The 24,558-nt window shown below is 38.1% G+C and overlaps 1 long non-coding RNA gene across 1 annotated transcript in view; it reads left to right on the top strand.

The window, feature by feature from the left end:
- The first annotated feature begins 21,187 nt into the window (after window positions 1-21,187).
- The window catches only part of LOC111091754, a 42,311-nt gene continuing 38,940 nt past the window's right edge, over window positions 21,188-24,558 (top strand). The window contains exon 1 of the long non-coding RNA XR_005376051.1: window positions 21,188-21,318. This is a non-coding gene — a long non-coding RNA (uncharacterized LOC111091754). The remainder of the gene's footprint in view (window positions 21,319-24,558) is intronic.

Here is a 24,558-nt window from a genome sequence, read left to right on the forward strand (position 1 = left end):
TACAATTGTTTCTAGTGCTGAGAACTATGCCTTGATGTGCATCCCACCTATACTGCTCCTGGGGAATCCTCTGGTTCTCCCATCCCTGAGAAACAGGTACCGATGCTGCCACTCCTACCAGCATCAGAGCATATTTTCAGCTCTTCCTTCTTTTCATTTTTGATTTTTGATTTATAAAAATGGTGGGTACTTCTGATTGGCTCAGCATAGGAAATGTGCCTGTTACTAGCTGCAAAAACATCTGGGTTGGTTGTGTATCTGGCATCTTCTGCTTCTACAGTAGGATATGCCTTCCATCAAGATTTATAAGATATAAAATTTCCTAAATGTACAGAAGAAGGTCAGATGCTGGGCAGCCAAAAAAGTGACATATGTCTGTATTAATATAAACCCTTTGGCTGCTTAGAATCAACACATACTTCTTTCTAAACTTACGCTTCTAAATGAGAAAATTGTTTGCATGTAACAGAATAAATTATTCCATATAAAACCGAGGATGTACCCACTGCCTTCCAAAATGGAAACAACCCAAATCTTATCAGCTACTATATCTAGCACAGGCCACACTCCCTGAGTAATATCCATTCCTCCCTCAGTTTCGCCATGACCCCAACCAGAGATTCCACCTTGCACATAAAATAGTGGGGGAAAGGGAACAAAAAGAGTAGGAAAACTAGTACAAGTGTATAAGTATGTATGTGATCCAGAAAAAAAGTATTTTTAAAAATCTTTTTAAAAGTTTATTTGTTTATTTTTAAATAATCTCTACATCCAACATGGGGCTTGGACTCACAACCCCGAGATCAAGAGTCACAAGCTCATCTGACTTAGCCAGTCGGGCACCCCCAGAAGCCTTTTCTTTACTTCACAGAGGAGGGTTCATAGACCCCACCTCTCTCTTCCTCTTCTCTCTCATCCAGCTCTGTATTACACAGGCATGAAGACAGTCACTATCTCATTGACAGAACCTTCTCACTTTATCACAATCTTTTTTACATTTCCTGTCTCCATAACCATCATCTTGGATCAAGATGTTGGCATACAATAGCCCCTAAACATTTTTTTTCTCTTTTCCCTCCTTATCTCCCCACCAAATTGCTTCCATAAAAGCTTGTTATCTTTAAAACTGCACATCTGATTGTGTCACTCCCCTGCTTCCAGTAACTTGTAATTATCTTTGGAAAGAGTCCACAGCCCTTAGCATGGCCTGGCAGGCTTTTCACATGTGACCTCCATTCTTCTCCAGCCTCATACACTTGTGTCTCTATTTCTCCCTTTTCATATTCTCATTACCACTCCTCTCCCAGTTTCATAGAAACCCCATTCCTTCCAGCTATGGCGACTGACAATGATATTCTCTTTGCTTGGAATGTTCTTGCCAGCATCTTCTCATCCTTCAACTCCTTGATTTTGACTCAATTTCAAATCTTCACATCTCAATCACATATTTCCCCCCCCAAACCCAGACAGGCAAGGCCCCCACCTTGATTGCTCTTCTTACCACTGACTGTCACAAATATTATTCCTATGACAATTTGCTAAATACCTTGACCTATGGAACCTAAGTCCCACAGGGAAATGGGCAGCATCCGCCTGTGCACTAAGTCCTCAGTGCCTAGGGTGCTTACAACCTGGCATGTGGCATAGGCCCAACAGGGAACTGCTGACCAAGTGGGTAAGTGAAAAGGTCCTGCATTGGTATTACTACGCTAGGCATTCTATATGGCTGCTTTCCGGTTTCCATTTTCTCATGATAAAACTCAATTACTTAATCCTCTGGTTTCCCAGGTAATTAGATTTTGCTGGGAAGGCAATAAAAGAAGAATTCTGTTTGCAAATCAGGCTCATTTTTTTGCTGTGGAGAGGTGAGACAGCTTCACAACAAACCAAATGTCATTTGTTTCCCAGCACTGAACTTTGGCAAGGCTATTTCTCTGCTAATTCGAGGGACTAAGAATTTATGCAATTTCCTCTGAAGAAAATTATCCTTTTAAGAACATGAAGAAACTATTTGATTCTTCTCACCTAAACTTAATTGTTTTACCAGGCTCCATTTCTTCTTGCACCTGACCTTTTTTCTTACAGAACCAATTCTGTTTCCTTTGTATAAACCTCTCACATTAAAAAATTTGCCTTTCAAATGCACGATGTCCTAGGATGTGTATATTGAACGACCAGAAATAACTCAGTGACATATTCTTCTTGCTTATTTCATACATATTTCCAACTTATGACTCATTGGTTTAAAGAGGACAAATGTGAAACTAAGAGCAAAACAGAGGGCTTGATGTACTTGTGCCTGAGAGGCGGATGAATCACTCTGCTGCTGGCAAAGCGTCCCGGATTGGGGTTGCCTGTCTAGTGGGCTTGAATGACCCCCACTGTTCCCTGTCCTGGCCCCACTCACAAACTCACTCGCAGCCTCACACAAACACACATCCCCAACACCACACACGTCTTTCTTTAGAAGCCCCGTGGGACTATTTTAGGCTGGAAAGCATGCATATGATGAAGAAAGTGACTGTCTTGGAGGCTATAAGTTGGTATATGAACACGTCAGAGGGACCCAAAGTGTTAGCAGTGGCATTTTCATTCTCGGTTTTCAAAGAATTTTATTTTCCTCTCTCTTTCCACCATCTGTTTTTCTTACTGTAGCAAATGTCATTTCCTATGGAGTTTAATAGGATATGAAATGGGATTGTTTTACAGTGAATTTTGATGTAGTTTCATGATTTTCCTTAGAGTGGTTTTACTGCCTCCTTCCCTCCTCTCTCCTCCCCTCCCTACACCTCCTCTTCCCTCCCTCTTCCTCCCTTCCCCTCCCCTGCCCTCCCTCTTACTCCCCTCCCCTGCCCTCCTCCTCCTTCCTTTCCTCCCTCTCTCCTTCCTTGTTTCTCTCCTTCCTCTTTTACTCAGAAAAATTAAACTTTGACATTGTATTAATCATATCAACTTGAAAATTACTAAAAGTTTCCTTCCAAATTCTGGACTGAAATCTGTGATACGATGAAGTTCTTAACTATGTCAATTTTTATCTTATTTTGTTTTTGTAACAAACACAAATTCCCAAAATGGCATTAAGCTGTTAAATAGTAAGTTTCCATTGAAATGACAAGCTAAGGATTTTAACTCCCATTGGTGTGTGTAGAAGGAGTAAGTGCTGAGCGCAGAGTAGAGAGAGCAGTGACCAGGAGAGTGCAGGAAGCCCTAGTGAGAGGTGCACTGAGAGACCACTTCCTATGTGACAAGCCATGTTTAAACTTGACATATATGGATTCATTTAATTGTCATCATAACTACTTGTTGGTGGTATTTCTGCTTTCTCAGTTTACATATGAGAAAATGGAGGCATAGAGATATTAAGGCCACACAGCTACCAATGGGCAGAGGTAAAGGGCCCCTACACAAAAGGATCACAATATACTATTCTCTCAGTGGAGATTGAAGTATACATTTGCTGCACAATGGAGGAGGGAGTCTTTTGTGAAACATTAGAACAGTCTTTTACTGTCTTCCTTTGATGGAAAAAATCCTAAAGCGTTTTAGAAAGCTCCTCTCACTGTAGCAAAGGAGGACAACTCCAGAAGGCAGGATTGTGGTTAACCTGAGAAGGTGGCTGTGTGGTGCAGGACAAGGTGGTGGAGAGAGGTAAGGAGAGAACTGGCATGATGGGGGAGCGAAATGCAGTCATGGGAGCTGTAATGACGGGGCCTCTGCTCTTGAGGAGAAACAAACACCATGATGTCTGTGCCAGCAAAATTCCACTGCCTCAACTCTTTCCTCTCCTTGACTGATTCGATGAAAAGCTTCTCTCTCAGGGAGAATGAGGATAAAGATGTGCAGACATGACTCCATCTATTGAGACTGGCCCAAGTTTGTGGAGTTGCTAGGAAGAGAGGTGCCATGGGAGGGTACTTTAAATTCATTACCCTGTGCTTCTCAGGGAAAGCTGAGAGAGATAATCTGATTCATATTTTGGAGACATGTTTTAGGGACAACTACCATGGTTTTAAAAACAACAACAACAACAACAACAACAACAACAAACTTTTCTCATGAGAGTAGGCTTGCTTTTCCAACAAGAGTTTCAATTTCTTGGGTTAAGGACCCCACTGTTCTCCACTGCTTCTCCTCTATTTATTCAGGGAGTCTGATTTTGCTCCCAGAGTCTATGTTAGGCCACGTTCTTCAAAAAGGAAATAGGCTTAAATTTTGCAGCCACTTCAGGTGTAGCAATTTGGGGAATCCTTGTTTACTCTGAGTTTATGGCTTTCATCAGGAAGACTCAGAAAAATTGACAAGTATATTTTCCAGATTGTCTCCAGGATAGATTTGTTGGGCTCTATGTGACCTTGGGTAAGACTCTACCTTTGCGTGTTTTTTGGCACACAAATATATTGACTTGTTAACTGCTGTGGGTCCCATACAGGCAAAACCTTGTCAGCTGGAGTAACTGGAAGAAGAAAAGGAGGATAGCTTTTCTTCTCTTGGCTTTGGAATCCAGTATGAAAGAAAGAGTCAGAAAAATAATTATATCTTTGTTATATATTTTGAAGATATTCTAGTTTTTTTTAAAAAGATTTTATTAATTTATTCATGAGAGACACATGGAGAGAGGTAGAGACATAGGCAGAGGAAGAAGCAGGCTTCCTGTGGGGAGCCCACTGTGGGACTTGATCCCGGTTCCCCATGATCGCAATGTGAGCCACCCAGTTGCCCCCAAAATATTCCAGCTTTATTTTTCTCAACTGGAAGATACTATATCCATAAAATTGTGTACTTATTACCCTTTAGAGAAGAACTAGAAAGGATGGGTATCCAAACACACAGTGCTGTGCTCCCAAACAGAATGCAACAGGTGAAAAAAATAGCAATTTAATAAACAACCCCCACCCACAGTAATGAACTGAACATGTCATATATTGATGTGGTGTATTAATCATATCTCTTTGATTTAAACCAGATTAACCAAAATAAGGGAGTTCATTGTATTTTAAGTTTGGAAAGGATGCTGGGGGTAGTTCACATGATCAAAAGGTGAGTTTCAGGGATTAGGACCCTACTGGTTGGGACTAAAGCTCAGTACTGGCAAATCTCTTTTCCTCTCCTCTCACCTCCCAACCTATTCTGTTATTCTCCTTCCCATTCTCTGTTCTTCTCTTCTGCCTCATATGAGCACACACATTTGAATTCATACACTCTTTCTAAGTGGCAGGAAGTATTGGGGTACTGTAAAGCCCAGATTCACATTCTCTCAGATTAGCAAACCTGGTAGAAATAGAACTTCTCAAGTTCATATGTCAATTTCAGGTAAGGTCTTTGATTAGCTTGTGGAATGACATGTCCACTCATGGATTAAGTAACATGGCATTCAAGTTACCTGGAGGTTGAGGAGGATCTATTATAAAACTAACAGATGGTGCTTACAACTTTACAGTCTATTAAAAAATGCAATAGTACACATGGAAAAAATTAGTACCCATTATTTGAAAATTCTTACTTTATCAAATTTATATAATTTTCCATTGTATAAAAACTGAGCTATAGTTGTGGAAGACCTACTGAAATGCCCAATCCATCTTCCATAAAATAAACACTTTCTTAGGTGGCCCAGAGTTAAGATAATTCTTCTTCTTTCTTCTTTCTTCTTTCTTCTTTCTTCTTTCTTCTTTCTTCTTCTTCTTCTTCTCTTCTTCTTCTTTTTTGAAAGCACTTGCTAGCATTTAATGAACTTCCATCCACATGGTTTCAAGCTTCTAGGATGCAGACCTCACCCTATATCCTTAATTTTTTTCCTCAGCCTGTCTACTGAAGAATTTGACCTTCATGATGACAGGCTTTTTTGGGAGCTTTCCTTTTCCCAAAACTTTGTAGTACCCCAATTGCACCACATCAAGGATAGGAGCAGGTCCAGTCTTGTTTTTGGCAGCATTGACCCGTGTCTGCTTACTTACTAAAGTCCACAGTTTATCAAGGTTGACAGTTGGGCAGAAACTCTTTGAGTGGTAAGGTCTCATATCAACTTTTCCAAAGTAAGCTGGGTGATATCTGTCCAGGTTGATCCTGTGGTGATGCCTGCCACCAGCATCACCCAGGCCTCCTGGGTGCTTCCAGTGTTTGTTGATGGGGCCATGACCATGGCTCACATGACCACCAAATTTCCAGGTCATCCTCAGTCTGGATGGATGTTGGCAGCCCAGATGAATGAGCATAGGATTCAAACTTTTATCACGAATATGAACTCAGTAAAAAATACTGAAACTATGTATTTAATAATTTTGTATTTGAAACAACAGGCAGCTTGATTAGTTTTACTTTCCACCACTTTTCTAGCCAGTGTAATTAAGAGCTGTTCCTGTGCTATGTCAAAGATTGTTCTTTTGGGTTATTAATTTCTGTCAGTACTGAATTTAGGAAACAAAGTAGAAATCATGGACCTCTTAAAACAAAAGAGTGCTTTAAATAAAAGCATATAACTCTATAACATTGGCCCTATAGGATTTTTTGAAAAGCATAATTTTAGTTTTCCCAGTGATTGCAGGTATTTAAAGAGGTAAGAAGTGCCATTAGCTAAAGGGTTTTGGACTCTGGGTAGTGGAGCAAATGGAGAGAATCCAGCTCATGGATCACTGCAGCTGAGAAGGCAGTGACTGAGCAAAAGCAAATAAATGCTTGATGCCCAGGACAGAAGTACAGTATTCAGACAAAGTTTGGTAATGTTATTTGCAGTAGTATCTGGGTTTAATGTAGCTTATAAATATATTGGACAATTATTTTAGAAGTTTCAATTGTTAGTATTGGGCTTTCTTTCTTTCCTTTTTTCCTTCCTTCCTTCCTTCCTTCCTTCCTTCCTTCCTTCCTTCCTTCCATTGGATATAGATAATTTTGTGGCTTACATGTATGCAGTTATCAGGCAATAATGCACTACTATATAACTTTTGAAGATAACTTAAAATTTGCCATGTTCTTGATTCAATCAGATATGAGATATTTTATTGTATATAATTCTCTTTTCTGATCCTTCAATAAGCCCTAGCCAGAGGCTAGTGCTTCAATGACAAAAGAGAACAGTTGTCTAAATCTTTGTTTTTCAAAATGTAGTCTATACATTTTTGTATTACCTCAATTGTTCTCAGTGTTCTTTGTGTTCTCAGTGTCCAGGTGGACGTGGAGAGAAAGAACACTGAGAACAATTGAGGTAATACAACCTAAGGGGATATTGGTCTGATAGGGACTCTTGGCAATGGGGATGGCACAGAAGGGACTCTTTAAAACATTGGATCTGCAATTTTAGTGACTGGTTGGGATGAGTTCACTTTATCCTGCAAAGATGAGACAAGTAGGTTATTTGAGTTAGGAGGGAGAAAGGTAGATTGTAGAGAGTAGAAGTGCAGAGATGAGCTATAGATCAAGAATGTATAAGCAAAGTCTAGCTCTCTGTGTCTCAGATTTGGACTCCACTCATGGCCTGGCTCTGCTGTGGTAACTAAAAAATCATTTAAAAAATGAGGGTGAGGAGGACATCTATATAGTTGACTACTCATACATGATTATATGATTTGCATAAGAGAAGTTTCGACTTTTACCCCTTCGATACCAGGAACAATTTAGGTATATATTCTCTAAATATTAGCCAGAAACATTTAATGGCCACTGGCTATATTACAGTGCAACTTTTCAATATTTAAAAAACTAACATTCTGAAGTAATTCAGGGCCATTATCTTCTATTAGAAAGACAGTTTTGAGAGAATTCATGTTTGACAATTACTGTTTTGTGTTTTTTTTTTTTTTAGATTTTATTTTATTTATTTTTTTAAATTGTAGTCTTTTTTTTTTTTTTTTTTTTTTTTTTTTTAGTTCAGAGAGAGAGAGAGAGAGAGAGAGAGAGGCAGAGACACAGGCAGAGAGAGAAGCAGGCTCCATGCAGGGAGCCCAACGTGGGACTCGATCCGGGGTCTCAAGGATCCCGGATCACACCCGGGGTTCAGGCGGCGCTAAACTGCTGCACCACCGGGGCTGCCTAAAATTTTATTTTTTTAAGTAAACTTTACAACATGGGGCTTGAGCTTACAGCCCTGACATCAAGAGTTGCATGCCGTACTGACTGAGCCAGCCAGGAGCCATGACAATGACTGTTTTTTTATTCCTTTTTTTTTTTTTTTTCCTCCATGAAAGCCATAAAATATCTACGTCAAATTTATTTTGTGATTACAGTGAACCCAAGAGATTAAGAACATTGAATAGTGATAGCACATATATCTTTTACATTTTCTTAAGATAAAATATAAAAGTACATACTGCTCTTGTACCACTGCACTCAAGGAATTCAAAGGAAACTAGAATATTCTTGACAGAATGCTCTGAGTCCTAGAGAAACGGTGCTTTACTTAGAATGATGTTTCTGACATTTGTTCAATTGTGTTGTTGCACTCTGCAACGGACATGGCAAACTCTAATACAAGAGCAAAACCAAAACCAAACCAAAACCAAACAGCCCCCACCCCCAACCTTTCACAGCATATCCCACCTCATTGTTCCTTCCCAGATTGTTCCCATTCACTCAAAATAAGCTTGAGTTCCTGCCTTGCAGGGATAACTAAAAACTGCAGTCAGATGTAGGAGCTGCTTAATCAGGTCTGGGAACCAGGCCTTAATTAGAATGCTTGGAAAAGAAGAGCAAATGAAAATTATTAAGCTTCATTCTCGATTCCTGTTTCTAATTTTAAAGAGGAAATCATGCATTAATCAAGCCCCATGCTAGAGCTCAGAGGCACGTTTTTGAAATATCCCAAAATAACAAGGGGAAAATTTTTGCTCTGTTTCAATAACACCACTCTTGACTACTTGCTATGTATAGTACAATCTATTCCAATATGCGGTGGGCTAGGCTGCTACACACTAATCTTTGGCTGTATTAAAATATTTTTCTGGACTCAAGGAACATAGCATGATAATCAAGGTTAGACATATATTCCCTGAAAATAAAGCAAAAATTTGCAGAACCCATTTTCAGAGGGGAATGGAAGTGGATTAAATGGTTTGATAGAAGAACACAACTCTACAAAAAGCCACATGGCAGATAATTTCTGATGAGCAGAAAGTTGCCTTTATTGCAACATTTTTTTTTGGTGATAACAAATTTGCAATTAGTGATGATAGTGTACATTGCATTGTTCAAACTTGGACTTAAAAAGAGGAGAGTGATTGTTTTATGTGAGGGGGGAATTATTCCCACTTTCTGCAATACAATGAAGTATGAATACCATATTTTTAACAATTTCTTAGCAATAATTCTCCAATTTTGTATCCTGATACCCAATATGAAAACAAGGAAACACAGGTAGATCTACTCCCCATAAGTCTCTTTATGGCTCTACAGTAATAATTTAGGTTTTTGCTCCTACTGGCTTCACTGATGTTAGTAACTCTCTTTCAGAGATTATATAGTGGTGAGGATGCTGAATCGGGGATGCTTCCTTGTGAAGCAATATTTACTCATCACAGAGGAACTGTCTTTCTACATCTCTGCTATTCTCTCAGTATTCAGAGGCCATCATTTAGAGACTTGCCTAGCCTCTGTTGTCTGTTTTTAATGTAATTCTTAAAATATGATAAAGATGGTCTCATCTTTATTTTTTTTTTAAATCTTTTTTTTTTAATTTTTTATTTATTTATGATAGTCACACAGAGAGAGAGAGAGAGAGAGAGAGAGGCAGAGACATAGGCAGAGGGAGAAGCAGGCTCCATGCACCGGGAGCCCGATGTGGGATTCGATCCTGGGTCTCCAGGATCGCGCCCTGGGCCAAAGGCAGGCGCTAAACCGCTGCGCCACCCAGGGATCCCTGGTCTCATCTTTAAAAATTGTTTTTAAAATTTATTTTTTAAATGTTTTTTTTTTTAAGTCAAGTTTTCTGGAATCTCTAAGTCGTGTGAGAACAGAGACTGAATTTATTGTGTGTGTGTGTGCGCATATTTCTTTAGTCACTATAGAGTTTTAAGCATAGTATGCATGCAGAAAATACTTGTCAAGTGATGGGGGTATTGTTGGGATTAGGGGAATATGCCTAGGGATTCGGAGACAGGATTTGTGAAGAAGACAGTAAAATAGTAAGAGAATTATAAGTGTATAACTCTTCCAGGAAATTTTAATAGGCAAGGTTTCAAACAGTTTCTTTACATAGGCAAACTCATATTCTTTCCTTACATTTAAAAAGAAGGAGGAGTCTGTAATTTTTTCTGTAATTTTTGTTCTCAGGACTAGGCTGCTATGCTAACAGATTTGTTTGGTGGTTTGCTTTTCCAACCATTTCATTTCAGGCACTTTCTCATTTCTGACATTTTCCTGAGTCTCTTGTGTTCTGGAGTAAAAGATCTCAGCATTTTCCTCCAGACAATTCTGGCGTTTCATTTTCCCTGATCATCACAATACTTTTGATATTGATAGCAATATCAATACAATCACCTCTGGCTCCACACACACACACACACACACACACACACACACACACAAATATAAGCAAACAAACAAAGCAATCTTCTTCCATTCCCTGTTGGGACCCAGTGACCAAGACCCCGTTTCACTAAAGATTGTTTCCAGAGCTTTCACTAGGCCTTGGCACATTTAGTGTTACAGTGTTCATCCTCTTCCTCCCCTTCTGTGCTTTTGTTCTTTGAGCCTCCTTGTAATAACATCTGCTAAAGAAAGGGCAGGACAAGCAACAGCAGGACTTCGGATACTATATCATGGCAAAGATAGCTAGTTTTTAGCCTCCTGGTAAAGAATTAGCTGTTTAATGAATAACAAATTATAAACAGACCCTGAGGTTAAAGGATAACAGGCACAGTCTTGGTCTCCACCTTATTAAGTAGACCCACTCCGCAGACATTGTGCCAATTACCTCAGTGGTAACCACTGAGGCTAATTCAAACGTTTCTGGTCTAGTTTCCATCCTGTTTACTTACCTAGACTGCAGATCTGAACAGGGTTAACTTCCATGTTGATGCCTTCTATTTTAATATTGTTTAAAAAGTAAGAAACCCCTGTCTGGAAAATCTGGTATGTTTTTGTCACAGTGTGGTAAGTGCTTGGGGGAGGGTGGGGGTTGTGGGTAGCAAGCTTAACCTGAGTAGGCTGATGGAAAGAAGCATGGTCAGACTGAGGAACAGAGGTGTGAAAAAATGTTAGCAGGAAGAAGGCTATAAAAACATGTGCCTCTTCTTACCAAGCAAAACACTGGTTACATTTCTTAAAATAACTGAAAGGTCCTGATAAATGGTGATTATGTTTACATCCTCATTGATTCAAGTTAATCTTTTTCAGAGAAACAGATCTGATAGATAGGAGGTGTTAGATAAGTATTTTTTGGCCTCTGGACTATTTGTATTCAACAGTGTTTATTATGCTCCTATTATGTGCCAGGCATTTTGCTCAAAGCCAGCGGATATCCATAAGAATAGGGCATGTTTTTGCCCTTAGGGCAATTGGGAGATTGGGGAAAACAATGGAGTTATAGACAAATACTGTGCAACATTCTGGTTTTGGAGCTTTGATTAAAAATAATAATAAAGAATATCTAACGGACATAGACAAAGAATGTTAATACTGTCAGTGGTTGGGAAGGATTGGGAATGAAAGAAAAAATAGGAGATGAGAGAGCAAAATGTTTCTAGGCACTCACAGGTTCAATTCACTGATGCCATGCAAGGGGAAACAAGCAGATGCGTTCAGAGGAACAGTTTGGAAAGCCTGGTCCCTGGGCTAGCAGCACTACTGTTACCTGGAACTTGCTGGAAGTGCAAATCCCATGCCCGACCTCAGATCAGTCAGAAACTCTGGAGGTGGGATTTAGCAGTTTGACTATGATGCCTGCTATAGTCTGGGAACTGCTACTTTTAGAGTGTGGGCTTTTAAACTTGACTTCACATCAGAAGCACCTGGGAGTTTAGAAGTATAGTACCTGGGCCCACCCCCAAGAATATGATTTAATTGGTCTGAGGAAACTGAGACTCTGAGAGATTGACTAATTTCCCTAAAGTCATAGGGCTAACAGGTAGGAATTAATGCCTAGATCAAGCTGAAACCAAGACCATGTGTGTCCATTTTGTTCCATACATTTGTAAAGCTGCGTGAGCGCAAGAGTTGAACAGCCTCTCTCATGGGCACTGGGCCTCTTATTGTTTGTTTCTGACTCCTTAAAGGAAAGAGTCCTTAAACAATAATGGTACATGTAAATATGATTTTGTATGTCAGGAACAAGGTATGAATATACCTTAGCTAGGTTTGTTTTATATTACTTTAAAAAAGCATTTGTTCATAAATCCATGAACCATCTAGATTTATTGTAACAGGCCCCTATTTTTGGCAAATCCAACATACAGAAAGTCCACATAGAATCGAAAAACAAAACCATCTTCAAACAGGAGAATATTTTGGCATTACAAAAGGATTCAAGGCAGGGTTCCGAGGCTCTCACATGCAGTGTTTTCTGAAATATACATGTGTATATGGTGGCCCCTTAAGATTTTTAGTGCATGCAAATGGATAGTCAAATGATTAAGTTATGGATGATTTAATGGCTTTTTCTAAACTATTAAATTATCTGATATCTCTGCGTGATTCTTAACATGGATTAGGTCATTTAATCATACGATCACTATGAGATGTAATACTAATCTACTTATGTTACAGATAAGGAAACTGAGGCTTAGGAAGATCAAATCCCTTCAACGGGCTGTGTGGGCTTGGAATAGCAAATTCAGGATTTAATGCAGACAATCTGAAAACAGAGCCTGGCTTTAAACTGCTTTGGATTCCATGTCACTCCAGGTGAGTATCCACAGCCCCTTTTTAGTAGCCTGGCTACAACCTTGTTCCTTTCTTATTGATTGTCAACTGGCAGCCAGTTACAGGCTGGGCACCTGGGAACTTGGTGATCTAGAAGGTGCCCTGGTCTAAGAACTCTGTCTTTTAGGGATATTCTTCAATAGCTCTGCCTAACTGACCCCAATTGGGTCATTTCTTTCAAAGAACTTTGAAATACATTAATCAGACAGTAGATTGCTTAGAAACTTGAAGAGACCCAGAGAGGCAGAAGTCCATCTGACTGCTATAGAGGTGATTCTTCTCTTTCTTCTTCTCCTTCTTCTCCTTCTTCTCCTTCTTTCTTCTTCTTCTTCTTCTTCTTCTTCTTCTTCTTCTTCTTCTTCTTCTTCTTCTTCTTCTTCTTCTTCTTCTTCAGATTGTATTTATTTATTTGACAGAGAGAGCAAGCACATGCAGGGGGAGCTATATAAGGAGAGGGAGAAGTAGGCTCCCCACTGAGCAGAGATCCCAACGGGCTGGATCCCAGGACCCTGAGATCATGACCAGAGACAAAGGCAGATGCTTAACCAACTAAGCCACCCAGGCACCCCTGCAGAGATGATTTTTTTTTTTTTGCTTACCTATTTTTGGGTGTTTTCTTACAAAAACTCACATCAGTCAGAATAAACTTGCCATACCTCTGTTCCTTGTGATCTTAAAGAGCCTGACTAATAGAATCTCTGGGGAATCTAATGAGAGTTATGCATGTATGGGTGTGGAAAATTAAAAATTTAGCCTTGAATGTCTATATGAGTCAGAGGTGATTTTATCAGCTCGGAGACATGAATACAAGATTCCGCCCACAATCCTAGAGTTATTTGTTTTGATCTCTGAAATAAGTGAAAGGGAGGCTGTGAGATCTTGACCCAGTTCTACTACAGGGCTGCAATATGTCTCTTAGGGCACATTTAGGTTTCATTTCTGCTGAAGCTTTGAGTGATCCTGGCATTCAGAATTTAGTCTCCACCACGTATATGAGAAATTGTGAGATGAACAGGATTGCAGAAGAGCAGTTCATAGCTAGCAAGCCTTTATTAGAAACACATAATTTACAAATATGCTCCTATCATGTAGGTATTTTAGGATAAGTTCCAATTCTACATATACCTTGATAGAATTATGATTTTTTTTTTAAAAAAGTTAGCCAATATAATTTTCTTTTCTATTTGTGATTTCTATTTCAAATCCAGGTAACAGCTCACCTATTGTGTCCAATATGTAAACAACTGAGCCTCTTGTCTACTCAAATATCTGGAATCATAATTACCTTCTTTAAAGCTTGGCCATAGGCAAAAACTTTGAATAATATGTTCTCATTCAGCATGCCAAGTCAGGATCTGAGACTATAAGACAGAGTCTTTGTTAGATTAGCACAGTATTGCACGAAAGTGCAATATAACTTCAAACTCTTTTAAAAGTCAAATGTTTTTTCTTAGTATGTTATTAACCTAACCATCCAAGTCATTCGATTTTTATTATAATAGTACTTAGAATAATTGGCGGGACATCTGCAGTTCTATCCCATCCCTGCAATTTGCTTTGACACCCACTAAGTTAACAGCTGAATGCTTTATGTGATAATTATATGAACAAATGTAAGTACTGTTTTCATAATGTATGTCCATAGAGAACATTATCCAAAACAATTCAGTCTAAACCCACAATTATATAACATTCCTATTCACGAAAATGATGTCACAGAGTCCAGAGAAGGTCGAAGAGACTTGAGAAATAGCCTTTTAAGAAGTTCTTAGACTATAAGTGTTTATTGGAAAGAACTCAAATAGTTGTATTATTTCATAAACCTCAAGATAAACCTGACAAGAATGTTTTGATCAAGATTCAACCAATAGCTTTTATGAACAATTTTAGGTTACTGTTTGATTAGAACTTCCATAGAAGAAGATAGAAGTGTTTGTTTTTACTTGTGGTTTTGTTTTGAAGATGGATCTACTACATGGAAATGGGCTCACTTTGGCAGAAGAGGCCTCTGTCTATGCCTGTAACCTAGTTAAGCAGACAGTCTCCTGGCTGTGCAAGAGAGATTGATGCTCCTGTTATAATAATTTGCTTTGGCAAGAGATCTTACTCTGTATTTACTTTTCTTCTTGTTGTGGGACATTTAAACATCTGTTCTTATGACAAGAGACTTTTCCAGATGGATGAGTGTTTGTCCCTCTGTCAGAAAAATCTAATTTTATAAATAAAGGAAGTAGCGTAATGGCTAAAGTGTTCTTTATTCCCCCTGATATTAATGAGAAAAATCCTTTGGAATGAATGCCATCTCCACATTAAAGCTAACAAACATTAGTCCTCCCTTTTTGCAGTGAGACTTTATTACAATTAGGCTGATTGTTCTTAGCCTTTCTCAGCACACACTGCATTGTTTCTCTTGCTAGGATGTACTTCTTTTCCTTGCAATACATTTATAGAGTCCATTCATTACAGGCCCAGCCCAAGACTGCTTTAGCAATTGTATAAAGATATTTTACTGCGGGTAGTGCATTTATAGTAGAAAGAACAAGGACTTTGGCACCCGATGCTTCCTTGTGTGATTCCTGGATCCACTACTGACTAAACGAGAATCATTGGGCAGATTATTTAATCTGTTTGAGTCCCAATTTTCTCATCCATAACACAGAAGTAATGTCTATCTCATGTAGTTTTTGTAAAGATTATATGTATTAAAAATTTCCTGGAACTCCATAAATTATTTTTGATACCTATATTGTACCTATTTATGATAATTTTCCCCTTAGGCAAAGGCAAGTTTACTTGTATCAAGTTTATGCAGGCCCATGGTTGAAATATCCAAATTATTCTGCAAGGTTTGCTTGTGATACATAGACTCCAGTCCTCTGCCACTCTTGCTTATCTTCCTGCTGCAGATGACCACTTTCAACTCTGTTCTTTCCCAGTCCCTTGAAAATTCTTATTTTGTAACCTATCAACCTTGTGATTTTTAAGTATTAACTATTAGTATGGAAAATAGGGAAGCTTGCCTCTATAGTCCCTCATTATCCTCAATTCTCTTTTTCTCTCTTGTGTTGAATTTCTGTTATTATAGTTACAACACAATTTGAGTTAGATGGGTATTCACGATTTAGATTAAAATGACTATGTAAACACTAATCACAGGTGATGAGACTCAAGATATACCATGCCTGTTTTTTTTTTTTTTTTTCCCAGAAGGAGTTGTTAAATGTCTTTCCAACTTTTTTTTTAAATTTGGTTTTATGTATACTTATTCCTAATTCAAGCCTCAAATGTCTATATCAAATGTCTAAGTGACATGTTCATAATTTTGAAGAAATCTCTCTTGGTGCTTGCTGACCTGCTCAAGACCCTCTGTGCCTGGTGTACAACTATTCTCCACTGATCTCCACCTCCACCATTATCCTAAGTATTTTCTCTGCCTCTTTATCATGTTGATCTTCTGTTTTTTTGTGCCATATGTCTTTGTATTTTCTTTCGGTAGAGCATATTTCCAGTAATTTTCTAAATGGCTTCATGGAGGTAAACTGCTGAGATATATCTAATGAATTTTGTATCCTAGTCTTACACTAGTTGATAGTTTTGCAGGGGATAAGAATTTTAGATATAAAAAAAAATCTCTTTAGGAAATGGACTTAGTGCTAGTCTATGCTAAATAAAGTTGAGATGATAGAAATTTGTCTGCATAACATAGGGGAAGGAATCCAAAATTATAATAGAGATAAGCATGTTGGAGCAATTTATGTTTACTTGTCCCAAGAGGGCCAGGAGGCATTACCTTCATTCAAGTTTAGATATAAATTGGTGAGAAGAACACAAGAATCTTTGAAAAGCACTGTGGATGATATTTTTTGGTGTTATATAGCTGGGAGTCGGCTTCCTGATTTTAGTGTAGATGTTGAGATTCCATCAGAATAGAGACCAACCAGAATTACTTATATGATAGAGGCAAGGTGTTGCTCTATTAGCTGGTCAGGCCTTCTGCGATCTTTGGTGTTAGTTAAATGATCATGTAGTCCTGAAATTAAAATAGATGATCAGGGCACTGAAATCCTACTTAATCTCCATTAAAACAATATAAACCACTAGGTTTGCTGAGTAGAAGCATGGCTTTCATCCTTGAGTCACATCATAGTTAGATGGATATCAGAGGATCAATAGATTTTGTTTATAGATTATTTCAGGGGCATCTGAGTGGCTCAGTGGTTGAGCGTCTGTCTGCCTTTAGCTCAGGTCATGATCCTGGGGTCCTGGGATTGAGTCCTGCAGACTCCCTGCAGGGAGCCTGCTTCTTCCTCTGCTTATGTCTCTGCCTCTCTCTCCGTGTCTCTCGTTAATAAATACAAATAAAATCTAAACAAAAACAGATAATTTCATGTTGGATTCAATGAATCCCCAAACCTATACTATGATTAATTCCTTAGATCCTGTGTGGATAATTTCATGAGATATATTCAGAAAGTGGCAGATTCCCCAATCTTTCCCTCACACATAGTTTTAAGACTACTAGAGTGGCAATGCCATAGTGGAGTCCTGTAAATCTTGGCCCCTAACAAGATGGTAAGCAATGCCACATCACTGGAGGATTTTCAGAAATGAGAATTTAGCCACACAGTGATGATTTCTGAGGCATCTCCATTAAACTTACCTATTTGATCTGTGTAGGAGACAGGTAAGTAGATCTTAGGAATGATAATGAATTACAATATTTATAAGTATCTCATTACTCCACTCAGTGGCTATTTCATGATTCTCTTTAGTGGGGCAAAGCAACATATACCTAGAAGTTGGCTTTCTCTGTGACTATCAATATAGCTTTTTTTTTTTTTTTTTTTTTGGTGAGGGTGGGGTGGTGGAGGTAGTGGTAGGGAGATCTCTATTCTGGTAGCAGAGCTCACCAGAAGAAACTTGCTTTCATTTGATAGAGAAAAATGTAAACCTTCACTTTTATCTTTGGTAAATCTCCAGCTCCATGCCCTAACTTAGTCCTCAGGGATTTCTATTACCTTATCATCCCTTAAGGTATCACTTGGTCTGTTTTTTTAAATTATCCTATCATCTTTTAGGATATAATACTTGTACATTATATCAATAATGCTGCTAGGGCCATGTAGTAGTAAAATAAATGTTTTAGTAATACCTGAACTTGAAAGAGAATGAAGGATATATTGGAAAAAAAATTCAGAGATCTGCTACTTAAAATTTCTGAGAGAACAGTAGTCCGGAGTTTGTTGAGATATCTCCTCCAAAGTGAAAGCCTACTAGAGGACCTTTCTATCCTACACTAAAAGAAAAGATGCAGTAGTTTGTAGACTTATTTGGATTTTGGATTAATATATAACACATGTGGATATGTGGCTCTGAAATATTTATCAAGTGAACTGCTTACAAAACTGTTTACAAATAGTGGGGCCAGACCAAGAGAAGGCATTCCAGCAGATGTAGGCTGTAGTACAAGAAGTTCTTCCGCTTGACCTTTATGAAGCAACAGATCCAATGGTGCTTGTGATATCTTTGTAGACTGATGTGTTATATAAAGCACATACAGTCCAAATAAGAAAACTATGGTAGAAGCCACTAAGGTTCTATCGCAAAACTATGTCTTCTTTAGTTAACTCCTCTTAGCTTATTACTAGTCTAAGGTAGATACTACAGGCAGGTAACTACAACCTGAGCTCCTATAATGAACTAATTCCTATATTTTCCAAGCATTGAGTGTGCTGAAGAGTTCACCAACAAATTGATGGTAAATACAAAATCCAGATTTATCAGGTTCTGAAAGCACAAGAAAGCTGCATGAGTAGGTGGCTGATCCTGGATCTCTTATGTCTCTACTTATGACCCTCTAGAATGGCCTTGAGCAGGTGTTCTTATGAACAATTGACTTGGAAGCAAAATGGGAATCTGCTTTAAAGATGATAAATAAATTGCTAGCACCAGATGGCAGAGGACTAGTTTACTGCACAGCCCATCTGAGGGGCAGTATTGAAGGGAAAGGAAAAGTTTCTTGGTGAGAGAACAATCAGTCACCAGTTCACACAGCTGATGACTACATTGACTAGTCAGGGATGTAGAAAGAAAAAGCAAGAGTATTGGTGACATATTAGCTTGGAGAAGAGAAATATACATGGACTTCTTGCTATGGGTCCAAAGTATGGTGAAAACTCACCAGAAGGATCCTTCTATCCAGGAGTCTCTCAATTATCAGTTAGAAAACATTATCCTGTTGATGTCAATCACTTCTTTCCTCACCCAGTCCAGTGCTTGCTTTAGGGGCTCATTATGAAGCTGTATAATAACAGATACTGAGGCCAACCATGGATTCAGCAACGTGGGATTCCCCTAACTGCAGCTGATCCCCAACTACTACTGCAACCGGGAGTCCAGCCTGTCAGAAAAGCAAAAAAGCTTGAACCCTTGCTATGTTATTGTCTTCTGGAGAGACTAACCTACTTTTGGCAAATTGATTAACTACTTTAAGGAGTATTCTAAAACATTATGAAAAAATGATTTGGGAAAATATTAACTTAAGCCAGAATTCAAAGCTTAGTTTTCTCTTAATAGGGATCCCATAATTACATTAATTTCTTCTGTACTAAATATAGTGTTTTTTTTCTTTATGTGATTCAAAAACATCAAGGTGTGGAAAATACTGTGAATAGTGGTATGAGACCAATTAGAAGAAAAAATGATATAAGTTTGGAGATAATAATAACTTACATTATCCAGAAGAAAAAGAATATTAATTTGAAATCATGTGCCTATTTTTTCTTTCATTACACTTGAATTGCTTTTAAATGTTGATTAATTTGACATTATCATTGAGCAAAAAGTTCATTTATTGATGCTGTTATTTTTATTTCACTTTCCATGGCAATAATTGTGGTTTTTAAAGAGTGATACATAACTTTAAAGTGAATGTGTCTTATTACTGATAATAAGATTTGGTCTAAGAGATTTCCTTGCAAAAGAGCACTTCTCACATTTTAAGTTGGAGAAAAACTGCTAGCTTTTTGGCCATTAGGAACACATGTTGAATCATTTTTCTGTATGTAGCTAAATTTTCAGTCAATAAATAGCAAGAGCCCATAGAGATTAAATTTCAGAAATAATTATTGCGTAGTAGTTTAAAAGTTGTTATTAATGTTTGTTAGCAATGTTGAAGTAAAATTTATTTAAATCAAAAGAGATTTACACTAGGAACTTATTAAAAACAATTTAATGAAAAAGGCATGAACAATAAATTTAGGAGACACTTAATTTTAATAAGAAAAGAGCTGTGAGAGTTTATAATTCTTATATTCCTGAACAATCTTTCTATTGTCCTTTTTCTTGCACTTACTCATGAATAAAAAAGGAAGAATTATGTTTCTTTTTAATGACATAATACATAAACACTATTTTAGTTACATATAGAAGAAAAATCTTAGGTAATTTTTTTAAGATTTTACTTATTTATTCATGAGAGACACAGAGAGAGGCAGAGACAGGCAGAGGGAGAAGCAGGCTCCTTGCGGGGAACCTGATGGGGGACTCCATCCCAGGACTCCAGGACCCCAGGACCCCAGGATCATGCCCTGAGACCATGGTGGATGCTCAGCTGCTGAGCCATCTAGGCATCCCTTTTAGGTATGTTTTAAAAAACAGTGAATCCAGTCAATATTTATGATTTGTATACCAGGTGAATATTTCCCTACAGAGCTAACATTAAAATAATAATACTTTCTGCTGTTCAAAAAATTCTTGAGGTAATTAAGTAAATGAGATTTAAATACATGTAGCTAAATTAAATTTAAATAATTGTTGAAGAGGGTATGGAGAAGATACCAAAGATAGTCAATATGTAAATCAAACAATTTTTTATATAATAATTGCTATAGGAATTCAGAGAAGGGACAGATCACTTCAGATAGACTTGGTCCAGAATGGTGACAATTTTCAATAGGAAATCTATCTCATTCCAATGTGCTTTTCTGGGCTAGAATGGGTAGATAAGCAGAGAGTTATAGGCTGTTTTAAAATTTCTTGAATAAAAATATAGTTAGCTTGGAAACTTCATTTTTAAATATCAGCGTTAACTAGAAATGTAAATGGGCAATCAGACATTAAAAGCACTAAGATTTCGGTTGCCATTAATTAAAAAAAAAGATGTGAGATCTAAACTGTGTAGAAAGCAAAGAAGATTTAGATCAATAGAGAGGAAGATCTTTGCCTATCATGCATTTGGGGTATGTGGAACAACAAAAAATCTGAGAATACTTACATCAAGGGAGCAAATATGTTGGTTGAAGCAGTGACATCATAGAAGAAAATAGTTGACAGTGAGCCCCGGGGAACTTGGAATGTTTGTTGGGGTCAGTGAAGAAAGACCTTGAACACCCAGAATGATTTAAGGTATCAGAATGAAGGGTCATGGATCAGATTTGGAAGAAATTGATGATATGGAAGAAAAACTAAAAGGTAAGATAATAAAGAATGATAATCTCTCATGGCTTCCTGACCAATGAGTGTCACTCTTCAAGATGCATTTTCGTGTGGCAGATGCATCCTAAGTGAGTTTACTCACAAGGGCTGTCATTGTAATCGGACCATTCAAAGCCAGTTTTTTTTTTGTTTGTTTGTTTTGAGTGGGGGAGTAAATATAATGAAATGGTCAATTGCTGAGTGTGTGAATTTTGTATACTCTACTGATATCTGAAACACCAAAATCAGAGGTTCCACTTAAAAAATGAAAATGCAAAGGTATTCAAGAAGGGTTATCAGCTCAGACATATCTGTCACTTATACTTCAGTGTGAATGCTTTCTCTAAAACTCCCCAAAGAGTAAGAGAAGACACCATGAAAAGAGAAGTCATGGGGCAAACACAAAAAGAGATGCCGCACATTAATGTCAGCTTAATCTTCTACTGATTCCACGTGGGTAAAGACATGAGACATGATGCTAGTGTGGGAGAATGAAATGTTGGAGACTGTCTACTGGTCCCAGTCATACTACCTCAATATTGTCTAAAGCCAGCCGATTACCAGTCCCCAAACTGCCTTGTTGGACGAAATTGCTTTTCCTATTTTAACAAATATGTAATGGGATAATCAGTTGAGTGATTTCAGCATTAAACTACTCAGCTGCCTGCTCTCTAAAATGGAGGTCCTGGAGAATTGCCAGAAGGAAGAACGATTTTCATTTTATTACTATATTTTCTCTTTCATTTAGTCCTCTTGATCTGGGAAGGCCTGCCAATTCTTTTCAGTTCCCTGATCTAAATGTCACTTTTAGGGCAGTCTGGGTGGCTCAGCAGTTTAGCGCTACCTTCAGCCCAGGGCCTGCTCCTGGGGACTGGGGATCGAGTCCCACATCAGGCTCCCTGCATGGAGCCTGCTTCTCCCTCTGCCTGTGTCTCTGCCTCTCTCTCTCTCTGTCTCTCATGAATAAATAAATAAAATATTTTAAAAAAATAAATGTCATTTTTAGGGTATATATCTTGAGGGTCTACTGGATATTCTGAATATAGTTTGGAATTCTATTTAAAGATTTAACTTGCTTTTCACCAGGAAAGCTAGGCATCTTGTTTTAAATGTGCTTTCCTTGGAGAGAATAAATAGAGGATGATGTGTGAGTTTTGAAACTTCCTGACTAAAGATATTTGAAATATTCATTTTTGAAATATCATTGTTATCTGAAAACATAAAACGGCCACTAAAGTGTTAAAGTACAAGGATTTCAATAATTAATTCAAAAATACAGGTCTTAGTCAAGGTCTGGAATGATTTATGTGACTATTTAAAAAAATTACACATGGTTTTATTTTGTTAGTTCCTGGTTGTTATGAATTTGATTTTGCCCATGTTTGGTCAAGTTGATAAGTTTCTAAGAATTCTTCGACATTCCAGGCTTATTGTTTGTTAGGGGTTTGCCAAGTCACTGAGCACATAAGGCTGCTCATGGCAAAGTGTCTGCTTCAATATTTAGCATCAGATTCTCAAGTGGACCAGAAGGACCAGCTGGAGAACACAAGATACTTGGCAGATATTTCAATCAGAATTATAAGTTATATGTGAAAACAAATATAAAAGCTTGACCAGATATAGGATGGTCAGCAATGAGGTCATTAAACTGATATAGGTGTGATATAAGTAAGGCCCGAGTGAAACACTGTATTAGATTTCTATGGCCATAATCATGCATCATAAAAAAAAAAAAAGGTGGTTTTGTTTTTGTTTTTGTTTTTTTAGCTTATAGGCCTGTGGATCAATAATTTAGCTGTGGCTCAGCGGGGCTATTCTCCTGGTTTTGACTGGACTTATTCATATATCCAGCTATTAGCTGGATTGACGGACACACTGGGGTGCCACAAATCTGTTATCCTCCAGGAGGCTTGCCTGGGCAGTTTCTCATGGCAAAAGGGCAGGAGTGAGAATGAGGACAAGTCAAGTCACGTGGCCTCCTAAGGTCAAGGCTCAAACTAGTACACTATTCACTTCTATTACATTTTATTCGCCCAAATAAGTCACAAAGCTAGCCCAGATTCAAGGAATGAGGACATAGACTTCTTATGGGAGAGGTTGCAAAGAGGTGACAATTGGACCATGAATGCGATAAATCCACCACAAAGCCCTGAACCCTAAGGACTGAATACTCTATCTCTAAGCTTCTATGTAGTTACAAATCAGTCTAGGTAATTCTTAAACTAGGATGATCCAGGCCACAGACATGAAGTTTGATTGAGGGTTGTTCTCCATGCAGAGTGATACGCAAGCACCTCTTTTAGATGTACAGTGGTGACTTACAATAAACAGAAAGAATGAGAGATTTACACATGTGTTATCATGAATATGAGCATGCTGTGAACTGGATATTTGTGCTCCCCCCAAATTCTAAAGCAGAAATTGGTTCTCAGAGAGTGGGGTGCTGCTGTAACAGATATCTGAAAATGTGGATGTAGCTTTGGAACTGGGCAATGGGTAGAGGCTAGTAGAGTTTTGAGGTATCTGCTAGAAAAAACCTGCATTGCCTTGGTCAGACCATTGAGGGTGATTCTGGAAAGAGCTCAGAAAGAAAAGAGGAAAGCTGTAAAGGAAGCCTCAGTCTCCTTAAAGGACACCTGATTAATCCAGAAGAGAATGCTGGTAGAAAAACAGATATCTTGATGAGATCTCAGAAAGAACTGAGAAACATCTTATTGGAAAGTAGAGGAAGAGCCATTTTCATTATAAAGCGGCAAAGAATTTGGCTGAATTTATTCATGTCCTAGTGTCTTGTGGAAGGTGGAACTTGTGAGTGATGAAATTAGATATTTAGCACTGGAGCTGTTTCTAGGCAAAATGTTACATCAGAGGCCTGGATACTCTTGACAATGAAACAAGAGAAGAGAGAAATGATTCGCAGATGGAATAGTTTACCAAAAGGATAGTAGAATTTAAAGATTTGGAGAATTCTCAGCTTATCCTATTGTAAAGAAGGAGAAAGCCTGCTGTACTAAAGGGTGTGGTCAAATAACTATATGATAAAGAGATTAGTAAACCACATCCATAGAAAACAGAAGCTAAAGGGGCACCTGGGTGGCTCATGTCCAACTCTTGGTTTCAGCTCTGGTTATGGTCACATAAGATGTGCCTATCAGGGGGTCTCCTGGAGATTCTCTTCCTATTCTTCTCCTTTCGCCCCTGCCCCTGCACTCTCTCATTCTCTAAAATAAATAAATC

This window comes from Canis lupus, chromosome 22 (assembly GCF_011100685.1).
Source record: "Canis lupus familiaris isolate Mischka breed German Shepherd chromosome 22, alternate assembly UU_Cfam_GSD_1.0, whole genome shotgun sequence".
NCBI classification, from domain to species: domain Eukaryota; kingdom Metazoa; phylum Chordata; class Mammalia; order Carnivora; family Canidae; genus Canis; species Canis lupus.